The following is a 15,428-nucleotide window of genomic DNA, read 5'->3' as shown; positions in this document are numbered from 1 at the left end:
GCCTGCTTCCCCTTCTCTCTCTCTGCCTGCCTCTCTGCCTACTTGTGATCTCTGTCTGTCAAATAAATAAATAAAATCTTTAAAAAAAAATAAAAAAAAATAGATTCGTATAAAGACCCTTCTCAGATTTTTCCTCTCAAACAGTAGAAACATTATGGTTTTTAAAATGTTAACATGATTAATGGACTATTAGAGGGAGGTATGTATGTCACTGCCTCCCAGGGACTGCCCCCACTTCTTTCTAAAAATAAGTGTGGATATACAGATTACCTATCCACATTACACTTCTCATAGGTGCCGTGGAAAACACAAGCCATACAGAAAGCCGCCTTTCTGCCCCAAAAGGAGCCAACGGTCATCTGCTGAGGGCAACGTGATTTGGTTCTTTCTTCCTCTGTGAGCTGCTTCTCAGTGGCTTTTGATCTAATGGTCCACAAGATTGTTTCTGCACTTCGGACTTCAAAACAAAACTACTGAAGGGCCAAGTAACCTCTGGCAGTGAACTCTAACTCTTCATTTCTACGGCTTAGTGCTCAGCTTCCTGGAAGGGGTCAAGAGAGGGAAAGAAGTAGGCAAACAAGGCTAAACCCCAGTTTCCCTTCGTCTGTGTCTTCCGGATCCAAAAGCAGCTGAAAGAAAAGTCACTTCTTCTCTCAAAGGAAAGGCTCAGAGGTTCCTCTGAGTTTAAACTAGTGAAAGACATTCACTGGCACTCGCATTCTTGTTATAGCCCACATACACCATAAATGAATTTCTTCTAATCCAATATTTTGTGGTAAAATCATTTATCCAGGCTCAGCAGGGGCAAGAAAGCCTTCGGGGCTGGAAAGTTGTTTACTATTAACTTGGGGATGCCATTATTAAATTTGCCAACTTGCCCTTAGTGTTTGTATGCAAATAGCCCTTCAATTACATTTTTCTTTTCTTTTTCCCCTTTGGCAACTTTGCAAGCTCTTTAAGGACACAAGGCCCGGCTCTCAAGCGTCTGTGTGCCCAAGAGAAGCACCCTGCTTCCCACAGAGTAGATCGTCAGTAAATATTTGTCCAGTGGGCACATTCTTGAGAAACAGAGACTTCACACAATGCACAATATTTGGGGTACAAACTGCAATTACAGGTGACCCTTGAACCACATGGCATTGAACCGCATGGGTCCGTTTGTATGCGGATTTTTTCCAGTAACAACAGCATCATACAGTAAATGTACCTGCACTTCTTTATGATTTTTTAAATAACATGTTCTTTTCTCTAGCTCACTCGATGGTAAGAATACAGGATATGATACATACAACGTACGGAATGTGTGTGGATCGACTGCGTATGTTACATGTGGATTTTCAACTGTGCGGGGGTTTAGGACCTCAACACCCCCCCTTCCCCAGTAAAACAATACAGGGTCAGTTTTCCTGTCTGATGAAATATGTATTAGCAAATTCCTCCTGGGTAAAGAGACACATACAAGTCTACAGTCCTGCCAAGATGCATAAGTCTTGAAGATCCCAAATTGTTTGGCCTTCGTTAAACACACACAGACACACACACACACACACACACACACACACAGACACAAAGACACACGGGGATCAAATGAGAAGAAAATGCAGATTTTCCCATCCCTGTGTAGAAAAGCCACTGCAACTCTCCCGTCGATAGACTCAAGTTGCTCAGTCCACGTTCTCATGTAATGACATATCAAATCAAACATTCATTTGAAGAGAAAATGCCCATGGCTTTATTAGTAGAGCAAAGGAGTCCTGAAAACCCAGAAATCGTTGATGCTGGGAGACAGGAACTTCCCGGGGTAGGCTTTGTGAAAGCCGGGACTCGCCCACAGGCAGCAAACGCTTAAGTGACAAGGACCCTCGTGCCATTTATCCTGGAGACGCAAACCCCTTTCAGAGTCAGAACAGAACGAGGTAATGGAATCACCGCCAGGAAGAATTAATGAAGGACCGTGTCTCCGAGTAGGTAGGATCAGGGGGCACGTGTTTGAGAAGGTAGAATCGCAGACTGTGGCTGCAAAGAGCCGCTCAGCGGCCCGCGCGGCACAGACTGAAACCAAACGCAGCAGACGCACTTCAGGGAAGGTCGGCGGCAGGGACGAGCCCATGCGGACAGGGATTCACGGCTTCCTTGCATGAAGGAAGCATCCCAGGGCTCGAGCATGCTCCCCAAAACCATGGCTACGGACACCTTGTCCACATAAAGAAAACTGGAAGAAACTGTAACATGGGGGGAGGGGAGGAGATGTAGTCCAGGGAGGGCGAGAAGCCTGGGATTCCAAATACAGCTTGGATGCAAGCAGCCGCGCTCTTGAGTGTACGCAGAAGAGATCTGTTGAAATATAAAGTTGCTGGTAAACATATTTCTGCTTCTTCAAAGTACGTTGACTTCACTTCCTTTTTGAACTTGTCAGTCGTCCATAGTTCACGTGCGGTGTTTGATAAGGGACGTCTGCACAGTCGTGAACTCCAGCAACCGGACGGATCGGAGCTCCTCCACTGACGCGCCCTAGAGCTCTTACAGGACTGTCTTTCACGGTCCCGAAGACAGAGTCAAAGGTCTTGATGGGACTCTAAAACGCTTGAAAGGGGTTATTCTACCTGTTTGGTGAAACTTCCATTTCATTGAACTATGATGTTCTTTGCATTTTCTTCTCATTTAAACTCAAAGATACCTGCTTCTGTATGAATAACAGGCTAATTCCTGAAGACGGAGCCTTTGCTGTTCTCATCATCAACAGATCACTCGGTGTATAACACATGGTCTGAATGTTTGTGTTGCCCCCAAATTCATAGGCAGAAACCCTAACCCCCAAAGACAGTGGTCTAGGAGGTGGAGTGCTTAAGGTCGGAGGGTAGAACCTTCACAAACAGGAGTAGCGCCTTATGAAAGAGGCCCCGGAGGGCGCCCAGTTCCTTCCGCCTTGTGAGGTCACAGCCAGGAGGCACTGGCTCTGAGCCGGCACCCTGATCATGGACTTCTGGCTTCCAGAACCGTGAGAAATGGCTTTCCATCATGTATAAGCTACTCGGACTGTGGTCTTTTGTTACAGGAGCCCGAACAGAGGACAAGAGCGAGGGCTCGTCCGTACTGTTTCATTCCATTTGGTGACTATACTCATTCCCATCTTACAAACGAACTGGGAAAAGATGAAGCCATTTGCATGCACAGGACAGAGAGGAGGAAACACTTTCTCGAATTAACTGCAAGTCTAAGAAAGAAGGAAGGTTAAAAGATGTGCACACAGAGATGAGAAAGGTAGAATGAACCAAAAGCTGACAAACACAGGAAAGTTAGGGACCTCGCAAACCTGCACCTGCCTCTCCCTGGCCTAATCCCGCGGTTCTCTACTGCCTCACCTCTCCGTGGAGCAGAACCCCACTTCGTCCCCTGCCCCGGGCTCTCCAGCCTCCTGGACCCCGAGTCACAAGGCCCCTCTCTGCTGGGTGGAAACACTCTCCCAGGCCTTTCTCCTCTGTCCTTCTGGCTGAAAAGTCCCCTCACCACTTGCCGCTTGGCAAGCTCATGTGTCTCCTCCATCTCTCTGGGCCCCAACTATGTGCCAGGCCCCCCGGACAACCTCAGGCTCTCTTTCTGAGGCCTGATTCACGTTCTGTAGGGTCTGAAGTGGACACGGTATGGGAGGGGAGAATACAAATTGAGAGAATCAGGTGACTGAAAGTTCATATAGAATGAGAAAAACGAGTGTCATAAAGTGTAGATCGGCAACAGCTGACAAATACCACAAATATTACAGTTTTTACGAATATCACGGATTTTGTAATAGTCCTTCCCTACGTACCTCTATAGTACTTCTCCTCCACTTTCTGTCTGTGTACTCTTTGGCCACTTCTTCATAAGGCATTTTAAGACCTTCTGTTTTTGATACAGAGACGAGGAGGATCCATTTTCTTTCCTGAAACACAGCTGAACAGTAATTTGGTGTATTGTATACACCGAAATATTTGAACACATTTTGCTCAGCTTCACAGCTCACTATTGGAAATGTTATGTGAAATTTTAAGATTGCTGTCAAATCTAGGGAAACCTCTCTCAAATGTTTTCATCATCAAATCCTCTGCTTATAACGTGACAGACACGTCTGATAACCTAAGGAACATTCCACAGACTGGCTGCCGGCTCCATACTTCTCAATCGCATTTCTCCACCACTCCACACAGAGTTCTGGTGCCAGGAGTGAGGAGACATGTTTAAATTGTGATATAACCTCAGATCACGAAGCTGTCTGGTGAGTCACAGCACGGAGTGACAAAAGTGTTTCTGGAGGCCCTTCCGGCATGAGGAGGGCTAACAGCAGCTTCACTATAAACCACATGAAAATATCTCACCAAACCCAAACAAAAGGTATCCCAAACTCAACCTTCCCTTTTGCCAGTTATAAAAACTCCCTTGGCTGCTTCCATACCACTTAATACAAAGAGAAATATGACAGGGAGAATATCAGAGTAGAAGAGAAGAGTAATTTTGCCCGGTTCCTTTAAAATCGATTATTTGGGGGGGCCACCTGGGTGGCTCAGTTGGTTGAACAACAGACTCTCGATTTCCACCCACGGTCATGAGCTCGAGCCGGGAGTCGGGCTCTGTGTGCAGCGGAGTCTGCTTGTCTCTCTCCCTGCTCCTCCCCCTGCTCATGTGCCATGCTCTCTCTTTTTCTCTCTCGCTCAAATAAATTTATTAATTAATAAAATCTTTAAAATTGATTATTTCGAAGTGTATAAACCTGGCGATTCACATACCTGTACCCTGGGGGATAAAAATATATTATATGTTTATAAAAAATTTAAAAAAATTAAAAAAAAGAAAAGACAAAGAAAAAAATTGATTATTTTGGTGAATTTTATAAAAACATACTACTATATGAATACATTGGTAGAGGCTCCAAAGAGGCCCATGAAAATGTTCACACTTTCAAGCTTTGGCTCCTCTACCTTCAAGATTAAGTATGCTTCTGGTTCCTTCCCCTGGTGCTGTGCAACACTTCTGTTGTGGTGTGATCCTTTTACAATTATAATCAGTTACTTGTCCACCTGTTCCTCACTGAGTTGTGAAGCCCACAGGAACCGTATCTGTTCATTTGGGATCTCCGGTGTCTACAATACCTGGAGCATCATAATTAAGCAATAAAAAGTGGTTGAATGAACAAGTGAATGAATGAGTGAGTGAATGAATGAATGAATGAATGAGTACTTTCCTAACTGAAGGATAAGGAGAGTTGGTAAAGGTGTGGGGTCAGAGAAGCCCCTTCTGACCACCAGGGGGTGCTGTTGGGTGCCGTTGGGCGGTAGGTAGGTTGGGTAGTGGAGAGGGGCACAGTATGTTAATTAGCAGTTTTTTTGAATGATGCTTGAAATCAAGTTTTTGTAGCCCAGAAGATACAAAAAAGGCAAGATGGGCCTTGTACAGTCAAGCAAAATGAGTCAAGAAACAGAAGTTGAAAAAGAAAAGCCATCTCTGCTGCGGAGAATCACCGACTTGGCAAACCACCTCCATTTCCAACTTTTCTACGACCTGAGCCTTTGATGACAGCTCACATTGGGAGTATTCTGGAAACACCACGCCCAGGTCTGCTCCTTATATTTATAGAGCTTTTAGCACAAAGGCATTTTCATCAAAGCACTTTAAGAGCTGGGCACACCCTGTCACACACAGGAGCTCCATGAAAGGAATTGCAACTTCACAGCGTCCCGGAGGCCTGAGCTGGCGAGCAGGAATGCTTTGGAATCCGCTCCCTGGCCACAGGCGAGCCTCCCAGTTTGAAACTGGTGGGAAGAAGGACGTCAGGTGGGGCCAGACAAATCCCTGCTGAGGGGCCCTGACCTGCGCTTCTGGAAGGAAACCCAGACTTGACGTGCGTGGACCGTGAGTGCCAGGCACGTTAGCAGACTCTTTACATATTTATCTCTTTTAATTCCAACATTATCCCCATTGTGCAAATGAAGAAACTGAGGCCGAGAGAGGCAATATAACTGCCCTCCAGGCAATGATCCAAATTCAAGTTTAAATCTGACTTTCTCAACAGCGCTGTACTTTTTTTGAGGTCATCCTAAGACATGCTCTGAATTTATAAAAAGGGAGGCAAAATTTAAGGTCAAAGGGGCCCACCATGTTTCTGGGTCAACTTGTATTACTTGATTTTGAGAACATGACAGCCTTGGTATATAATCCAAACAGGTCCAGAAGAAGAGGACCATCAAAGCCCACATTTTACTCAACAACCCTGAAGTCCCCATGAATCCTGTTCAGGGTGTGGAGAATGATACATGTCATCTTTTGTCATGGCACCCATGGCAAGAAGGGCTCTGGTTGCCTTAGTGACCTTTTTGCCCCTGGCTCGAGACCCCTACTGAGAAGCCAAGGCAAGTCACTTCCAATAGGCCGGCCCAACAGGATAGTACCTCTTCCCCTACTCACAAGTGTCTTGAACACAGAAAGCCTTCTATAGACCTGGCAACTCTGAGAAAAGTCATTATGCCTCCTTTCTTGGTCACTTTCTCTGGAAAACGGGGCTTCCATGGTACCACAATGAACATTCTCCAATATCATTTGAAGTTCCCAAGAAAATTCGACTTTTCATAAAGACCTCAGATATTATCCTCAAATAAAGTCTGCTGAAATTCCTCCTCTCAGAAAGAGTACAGATTTAAGTCCCAGCTCTGCCTACTAGCTGTCTGAGCTGAGCAAGTAACTTGCTCATCTGTAAAGTGAAGGTAATATTGCTTACCTCATAGATTTTTATGTGAATGAGCAACAAAGGACAAAGGAAGCCTATCCGCTCCATCAGATGATTATAATGACAAGTATAATAATAAAGGTATTTAATATCTGTTTTTGCTACTGTGGACAACATTCTCCTCCCCTGGGCTAGGTCCGTAGGTCTGAATCAATCTCTGTGTCCCATTTGGCACCTAATGTGTACTGACTCTGTCCCAAGAATTTGCACTGCCCCCAAGGACATATAGGAACAGGTTAAGGGTAAGACCAGTCTATGGAATGAAAAAGGTTTGAAAAGGAGGAGACCAGGTAAATAAAATAGAAAGTCTCATCAGTGAGGTGAGACTTTCGCTAGGCTTCTAGAGTAGTACTTCAGGATTGACAGAGCCTGCCTAGAAAAGGGCGATGTCGATGTCGGGGACAAAGAAATGACAGGTCTCAGGAGCTCTTTCTTGGGGGGACTTCTAATTCAGACTGAAACAGCCACTGCAGGTATCCATAAAGTGTTAACTACTACTGATTTGCAGTGTTTGCTGATTTCCATGGTGTCAATACGCCCACCTTAGTTGTTTCAAGCCCCTGCTAAGAATGAAGACAGAATTGGGAAGAGATGCTAAGTGGCCATAACGTTTCTGCCACACAAATTCAGTCAGTGCCAACAACCTCAAAGGTACAGATGACAGGTTAATGGAGTACATTAGGAAGTGATGACTTCTGAATGTTCATTACCTTGTTCTTATAATTTAATGATAAGTGTGTATTTTTCAATTTTTTTCCAGGTTTCATGACATAGAACATCATACAAGTTTGACATACCATGCGATGAGTTGATACATATATATATTACAGAATGTTTACCACAGTGAGGTCAGGGAACACCTCCACTCACCGCCACACACACAGAATGAACATTTTGTTATTGTTTTGGTAAGAACATTTAAGATTTGTTCTCTCAGCTATTTTCAGTATACAATACGGTACAGTTTATTACAGTCAACGTGCTATACATTCCATCTGCAGAACCTACTCCTCCTGTGACTGGAAGTTTGTCACCTTTGACCGATACCCCATCTACCCCCACGCCCCAGTCTCTGCAACCACCATTCTGTTCTGTTTCTATGAGCTCAGTGTTTTTAGATTCCCCATGTAAGTGAGATCATGCAGCGTTTGTCATTCTCCGTGCACCTTAGCCTAACGTCCTCAAGGCCCATCCATGCTGTCGCGAAAGATAGGCTTTCCCTTTTTCTCGTCGCTGAATATATACATGGACATTATTTAATTTTTAACCCTGGCTGTATTTGACAACCACCTTGCAAAATTCTTGGCAATTTAAGAATGGGCTCTGATGATTTAAGAGGTTGGCTCTGGCTCTCCACTGAGGCCATCGAAATAATCCAGGGTAAATACTCATAGCTTGGACCTCGGAATGTTAGCTGGGGGGTGGTCCACAGGGGTTGGATTTGGGGAATATTATGAAGGTAGAGCTGAGAGAATTTGCTAGGAGGCAGCATATGGGACCGGAGGGAAAGGGAGAAACCAAAGGTGCCTTGTCGGGTTTTCTTTCTCGTGCTTCCTGCCTCCCCACAAAGCCGAGGGTGGGTGAACCCTGAAACTTCTTCAATCCTTCCTCTATGCCATAGCCGCCTCCTTTCCAACTTCAGCCCCAGCTCTACGTGCTGGGAGAATTCTGAGCTCTAGGGTTTTCAGTCCTTCTCTTTCATATAAAGGAGAGAACTTCACAAAATTCCTGCTTTCCCCTAAGCCAGACATCTAAAACCATAATTTTCTTTGTGCAAAATAGTATCCCTGTTTTATCTAAATATACAGAGAGGGTGGGGGAAGGCGGGGAGGGAGAAAGAGGGAGAAAAAAGAAAGAGGAGGGGACGTGGGGAGAGAAGGAGGGTGGGGGTGGGTGGCCCAGGAGGACCGTGGGAGCAAATGGGTTCCACGCCCTGGGTGAGCCCTTTCATGTCCTATATTCTCCCACATAATTTAAACCTTTTACCATAAAAATATGTTAATATTTTAATGATAAAATCTAAAGAAAAAAAGGAGGAAAGCCATAAATTAAAAATACATTGATTAAATTCAGCTTAAAAAGAGAGACAGAAAGCTCTCTGGAGAGCAAGAGGCTCTGTCAGGGACAGGTGGGTCAACAGTGTCACTGAGCCACGTGGTTCAGGACGCAGAGCCCCAAGACTGGCCTTCCACTCCAGAAATCTGTCTGGCTGCAGCAACCTGGGGAAACCCTGCAGCCCTCTGTGCTTCAGAGAACCGGCTCATATGTAAATCACGCCTCCCATCGCCATATTGTGACCGGGACCCGACGAGGGGACAAAAATCCAACATGTGAAAGTCTCTGGAAAAGGACTACGCACTTGCCACACGTGAACCTTTGCTGTTAAATTGCTTGAGCGGCTACTACAAAGTCACCTCTTTCATTTCTTTCTTTCTATTTTTTTTTTAAGATTTTATTTATTTATTTATTTATTTATTTATTTATTTATTTGTCAGAGAGAGAAAGAGAGTGCACAAGCAGGCAGAGAGGGCAGGCAGAGAGAGAGGGGGAAGCAGGCTCCCTACAGAGCAAGGAGCCCGGTGCGGGACTCGATCCCAGGACCCTGGGATCATGACCTGAGCCAAAGGCAGCGGCTTCACTGACTGAGCCACCCAGGCATCCCTATTTATTTTTTTTTTAAAGGAAAATATCAATAATATTCTTCACATAAAAGGGGTAGGGCCAGACGGGTCGTAGGACAGGCCTGAACTATCCGAAGGCGTCTGCTGTCTCCACGGACGTGTGTGGCCAGTGTGATCCTTTGTCATTCTGACGTCATTCCGCTGCCTCTTCGGTACCTGCCAGCCTGCCCTGAGAGTAAGGAGGGGGCCTTGGCCGTGATGGAAACGGGAAAGAGAAGCCGAAGTGACTCACCTTGAGCCTGCAGAGAACCTGGGTCTGCTTTCTCTCTTGACAAGGCTCCTCTTTGGAGCTCGCCACTCAGAGAGATGGAAGACAGAGGGGTGGGGATGGGGTCCTGACCCTCCGGACAGAGCACTTAAGTGGTCTGGGCACATGGGACACTTTGCTGGAGCCAGTGACGTGTCCTTCAGGCTGGGCGCTCGGACGCTGCCCAGCCGAGAGGCCACCGGCCCTCAGACGAGACATCTCTATTGACCACCTCGAGGGCTCCTGAATCGATCAATAAGAACATTCCTTCTCTGCCTCTGGCTAAAAGCTAACGAGACGAGCTGGTGCATATGTGATCACTAGAACTTAATTATATATTACATTGATTTTTAATTAGAACTCTGGTGAGGGCCTCATCTATTTAAAAAAAAAAAAAAAAGGATTCCAACTGGTAAATGGTTCTTATCCGGGCCGTGGGATAATTTGAAATGCCCTTCTCCTTCTGACCTTTAACCCTTTTGATCAGGAGGAAACTCCCCATGCAAACCTCACGATGAGGGCAGAGGCTTTAAGCCAGCTAGCATTTGTCCAAAATCTGTGTTCAAGTTCTGTACTTCAGCGAGTAAGACAGACACCAGGAGAGACAGAGGTGACGAGCTTCTGTGTTGTTCTTTATAATTAATCCCAATTAACACTGGAAAAGTTCCCATTGGCTCCGATCTCTGATCTAATCTCTTGGAGAGGTAGGTCCAAAGACATGGTCTGGCTCTGAAATCAGATCTGGCACTGAAGCTTGCCTCATTTGACCCTTGTTTGCCAGCAGAGCTGGGTTGCTTCGAAGCTCCCCAGGCCCCTTCCCTCAGGTTTTCAAGGCTATGAGACAAGTGCTTTGCAAGCTGAAGAGAAACTATGGATCCAGGGCCAAAACTTTGTGCTTAGAAACAGCCCGATTGCTGGTATTCCTTGCCCAGAGGGCATCACAGACATTAAGAACCTCTAGGTTTCTCATCAAGGTTGCCCTGAGTCCTAATAGAGACACACAAGCCACTGGTCACCCAGGGCAGCTAGGGAGGAAGAGAAGGCTCGGATGTCAGCGGCCGCAGAACTGCTGGGCGAGGGGCCCCCAGCCACACGCTGTGACCAGAGCCCCCCAGCAGAAGCCTGACACATCACCGTTGTCACAGCAAGAAGAGCTCTACCTAGAGCCCAGACACGGGACAGCTGTCCTTATATGGTCTCATTCACCCACAGCTCAGAGCCTTTGCAGCTCCCTTCATTTTATGGCCGAGAAAACCACAGCTCGGGGAGTGTAAGTGACATGCCCAAGGTCACACAGGCCTGGGGCTACAAGACCCGCTTTCCCACGGCTCTGCCACACTGCGTGTGGCCCCAGCAGGGAGGCCAGCAGCACCCCCCACCTCCTGCACAGCTGCCAACAGCAGCCCCAGGAGTCCTGCCTGCCACAGGGAGGACAGAGCAACCATTTCCTCCTCACTGTCCTGCTGCTAAGCCGTCCTGTGAGCCAAGTCAGTCACAGGGCTCCACTTGCCTCCCGGGGACCGTCACCACAGGACTTGCTCAAAATTGCCCTGCCCCCAAGCATTTGCTCGGGCCAGCCCTCCACCCAGAATTTCCAGCTCTCTCTTCTCCACTCATTCATTCCATCTCCCGTGCGTTTATGGAGCTCCTACTACATGCCAGGCACCAGGCCACAGGCCTGGGATCTCCGAGGGACAAACAGGACAGACCCTGTCCACCTGTCTCCCTCCCACCAGGGAGACAGGTGGACAGATGATTAGAGACAGTGTGAGAAGGGCTACGATGGAGAAAAGCAAAGCCAGATACTAAAGAAGGTGTTTTTTTTGGTTTTTATTGTTGTTGTTGTTGTTGTTTTAAGAGAGAATCTTAGCAGGGTCCACGCCTAGCTCGAAGCCCGACATAGGACTTGATCTCATGACCCTGAGATCATGACCTGAGCCAAAATCAGTTACTGAGTGTCTGACTCCTGTAACTGACACTCAGTAACTGAGTGTCTGACCCAGGCGCCCCAAGTGGGATCTTCTGAATCAGCCTTCGTACAAATGCCGTCCGTCCCTTGTGGCCGTCTCCCATTTTCCACTTCCCATTCTCTCCCCGCGCCCCTCCCAGTGCCAAACTGGTTTCCTGTCTCATGCAAGGGTCTTAGCACCACAGACAGACTCAGTTCCAGACAATAGGAAACATCCTATAATTCCAAATCCTTCAAAGCACACAGGCTCCTGCTGCACACCCAGGAAAGGAAAGGGGAACTTTAAGTGAGTATAATGAACACACCTTCTCTAGACCAAATCCTAGTCTAAGAATCCTACTACCGAGCGTCCCCTAAGGGAATCCCCCTATCTGGCCTGAGAACCACAGCTCCTAAAAGGGGGCTCCTCAGGATTTGGACTGACCTACTCCTCAGTGCGGTGATGAACAAGACCACTGCCCTGAAATCTGAGTGCCGGGCAACAACGGGGCTGGCTGTCGACCGGGTAATGGCCGCCCAGAAAGTCCCCATCCCGATCTCTGGAATGCGTGAATGTTGGTGGACGTGGCAAAGACTTTGCCAGTGCGATCCAGATACACTTCTTAAAGCAGAGAGGGTATTCTGGGTGAGCTGGTGGGCCCCAGCTTCGAGCTTAAGTGTTAAAAGAGGGAGGCAGAGGGAGACTTCAGACAGAAGCGGAGAAGGTGATGTGACACAGAGGCAGAGATTTGAGCAATGTGACCCCACGTTAAGGATCTCCAGGAACCCCCATGAAACTGGAGGGGACAAGGTACGGATTGTCCTCTAGGCCTTCTGGAGGGAGCACAGCCCTGCCAACACCTTGATTTAGGCCAGTCTAAGCTGATTTGGTTTCCTGGTCTCCAGAACTAGGAGAGGATAGAGTATGACAGCTTGTATGAGTCTGAGTATGACACAGAAGACACGAGGGCAGCTCCCTGAGCTCATGCCAGAGGCCTAGTGCTCCCCAGCAGCTTCCCCTGTGCCCTCCAGGGCTCCTTCTGACACTGGAGATCTGCCTCCAGCTGCCGCACGGCCCGGCTCACCATTTTGCACGAGGCTGTGGGTTGCGGCTCACGTTTTGCTTCCTTCCTTTCTTCCCCGTATTTCCTGGGGTCTTTGAAACAGAGCTTCTGAATTATTTCAGTCTACTTAGAGATGGGAGCCCAGGCAGAAAAAGGAGCAGAAACCCCCTTCCCGGGACCAAAGGAAGGGGCTGCTGGAGAAGGAGGTCTCCGTTTCTGCGTTAAGCGTCTTTGTGTCTGTTGGCTTGTTGCTCCAGGCTGATGAAGCAGAAGGAGACAGGAGAGAAGGCGATATTGATGAAAATTTGGCAGGGCGCACACCACGGGCTGCAAAGATTAGAATACAGTAGGATGCAAGGATTTTTATACACTTAAAACGATGATGTTAGCACAAGCTCTCCTGAAGCCGGTTCCTTCTGTGTTCCACGGGGGAGGGGACTTGGCGCTCACCCTGGGGATGCTGAGGACGCATTGAAAGCCAGTGAGCCACAGATTGAAGCAGAACGTTCCTCCTCTCTGGACCGTGGGACCACCTCACCACAGTGCTCAGCCAGCTTCTTAATGAGACAAAAACCCTTAAGTGTTATAAAAATAAGGACTAAGAGGGCAGTGAATTTAGTTAATCCCACTGATTTCCTAATTCTGCGCCCTTATTCCCGAAGTATACATTTAAAAATGAGATGGGAAACTGGGAATGCTTCTCAAAATCCTCGTGAAGGTGGGTCACTAGCCCATTCCGTTGCTACAATCCACCACTATAAAATGTGGATATAATGTGGACAGAAGTGAATGTGGCTCTGGGGGAAACTTTCCAGGCACATACTTAATAAATGAAGGTATTATGCTAAGGGGAGGTGGGGACCCCGAGCCACTGGAGTGGGAGGGGGGTCGGGTAAAACTCTCAGGTCACCGTTCTTGAAGTCTTGCCTCCTGTCGGGCTCCCTGGGGAAGGGGTTAGCCATGAGGAAGTGGATTTCATACCCTGGTTATTCAGTTGAACCAGGGTTTGGCAGCAGAAAACTATTCGTTTGCAGCTGCCCAACCCCCTTCTCCCCAACCCAATGTTTCCGGAAACATTAAAAATACATATCTAGGAAGTTCAAATCTGCTGCTTCAATAAAACGAGGGAGATTCCATTTCGATGAAAAAATGCCATAAAATTCACATGAGGAGCTTTCCATATGCACGTTATTGTCCAGGCTGCATGAGGGTAACTCCAGTAACCTTTTGTCACTTTCTTCCGCAAAACATGTGAATTTGCTCTCTTCGCGCAAGACACCTTGCAATGTCATCTGCTTCCAAATCCTGCAAATCTGCTTCCAGATAGTGCCACTGGCCCCCTCCCTTGGCCTCTGAGCTGTTCTGCCAGCTTTCCCTTTGGTTGTGGGGTCTTTGAAACCTGATTTCCATCTCTAGCGCCTTCTCTGACTTCTGGTATCCCTCTTAGAAGTCATTTCTTTTCTGAATACTTCAGCTTTCTTATATAAACGCAAAGGAATTGAAACTTCTTGCTCCCAAGGTCAAAAGAAGTTTGCAAGGATGTCTGACGTTATGCACAGAAAACACTAAGTAGTCTTAGTTAAGACTGTTACTCCATGCATTCCACGGTATTTTTCTTTCTCTCTCTCTCTCTCTCTCAAGGTTTAGGAGTATGTAGCTTCCTTTTGTTTAACTTTTATCTTCAACTAAGACAAAAAGAGGAAAATGGCAACATCCCATAGGACATGGTGTATTTCCGGATGTTTGTCCTAAATATTCCCAGGAAAAATCTGGAAAGGAAAACAGCACCCGTGTAGATCTTCACAGATACAGAAACTCAAAAGAACTGGAAAGACAACTGCCAGTATCAAAACCTGCACAATCTTTGTGACTAGTGTGGCTCAGTGTTCGATCCCCGTGACTAATGATCTAGGCAATTGTGAGTAGCAGTAGAGACTCCCTTCTGGTCCAGGCTCAACTCGAATTCTTAAAAAAAGGACTATTGCCCACTTATTCTCTACCTCGAGGAATAGAAAGAATAAAGATTTAGATATTACTTATGTTGATATTACCCCTCTGCTTGCGGGATTCCTTCTTTTCTCAAATGTCTAAGCAGATCTCTGCCACATACATCTTTTTTCAAACAGATCTAGAGGGCTGTACCTGCAACCAGATCATTACCTCAGGGGTTTGGGGGTGTGATGAGCCCTCCCCTGATCTCTCCCAGAATACATGTGGTTAGCAGTGTCTTGAAAGAAAGGTACTGTTCTGTTTGCTTGCAAGTTTCACAATTTGTCTTTTGCAAAGGTGCACATGGGCCTTATGGTGATTTCTTTCAGTGTAACAGACATGATCACAAGTTACTAATTTCATTAGTTTTCCAAAAATGGGACAAGTCATCCATTGTATGGTAAGTGCTAAAGTCTTTGGGTCTATAAAGGGAATCTGGCCAAGGTTCTTTTTTTTTTTTTTTTTTTTTTTTTTTAGAACAGCTACTTTAAACCACAAGTTCCAGCTAAGAAACTTCTTAGCATCATTAGCACATTAATTAATAACCAAGAAGACGAAGACGTAGGAAGATTTATATACGATATTTGCTCTTAAGTGTAACACAATTCCCTGACTTCATAACCAAAACTTTTCAAACATGAGTATTGAAAGTAAGAAAGAAAATTTAATCCCTTTCCCCATGTACAGAAAGAAAGAAACAGAGAAGGAACTTACCTTTCCCTTTGTTTAACTCTTTAGGCTACTG

Source organism: Mustela erminea, chromosome 6 (assembly GCF_009829155.1).
Source record: "Mustela erminea isolate mMusErm1 chromosome 6, mMusErm1.Pri, whole genome shotgun sequence".
Classification (NCBI taxonomy): domain Eukaryota; kingdom Metazoa; phylum Chordata; class Mammalia; order Carnivora; family Mustelidae; genus Mustela; species Mustela erminea.
The sequence above is the reverse complement of the archived record's forward strand: the minus strand, read 5'-3'. Positions refer to the sequence as shown.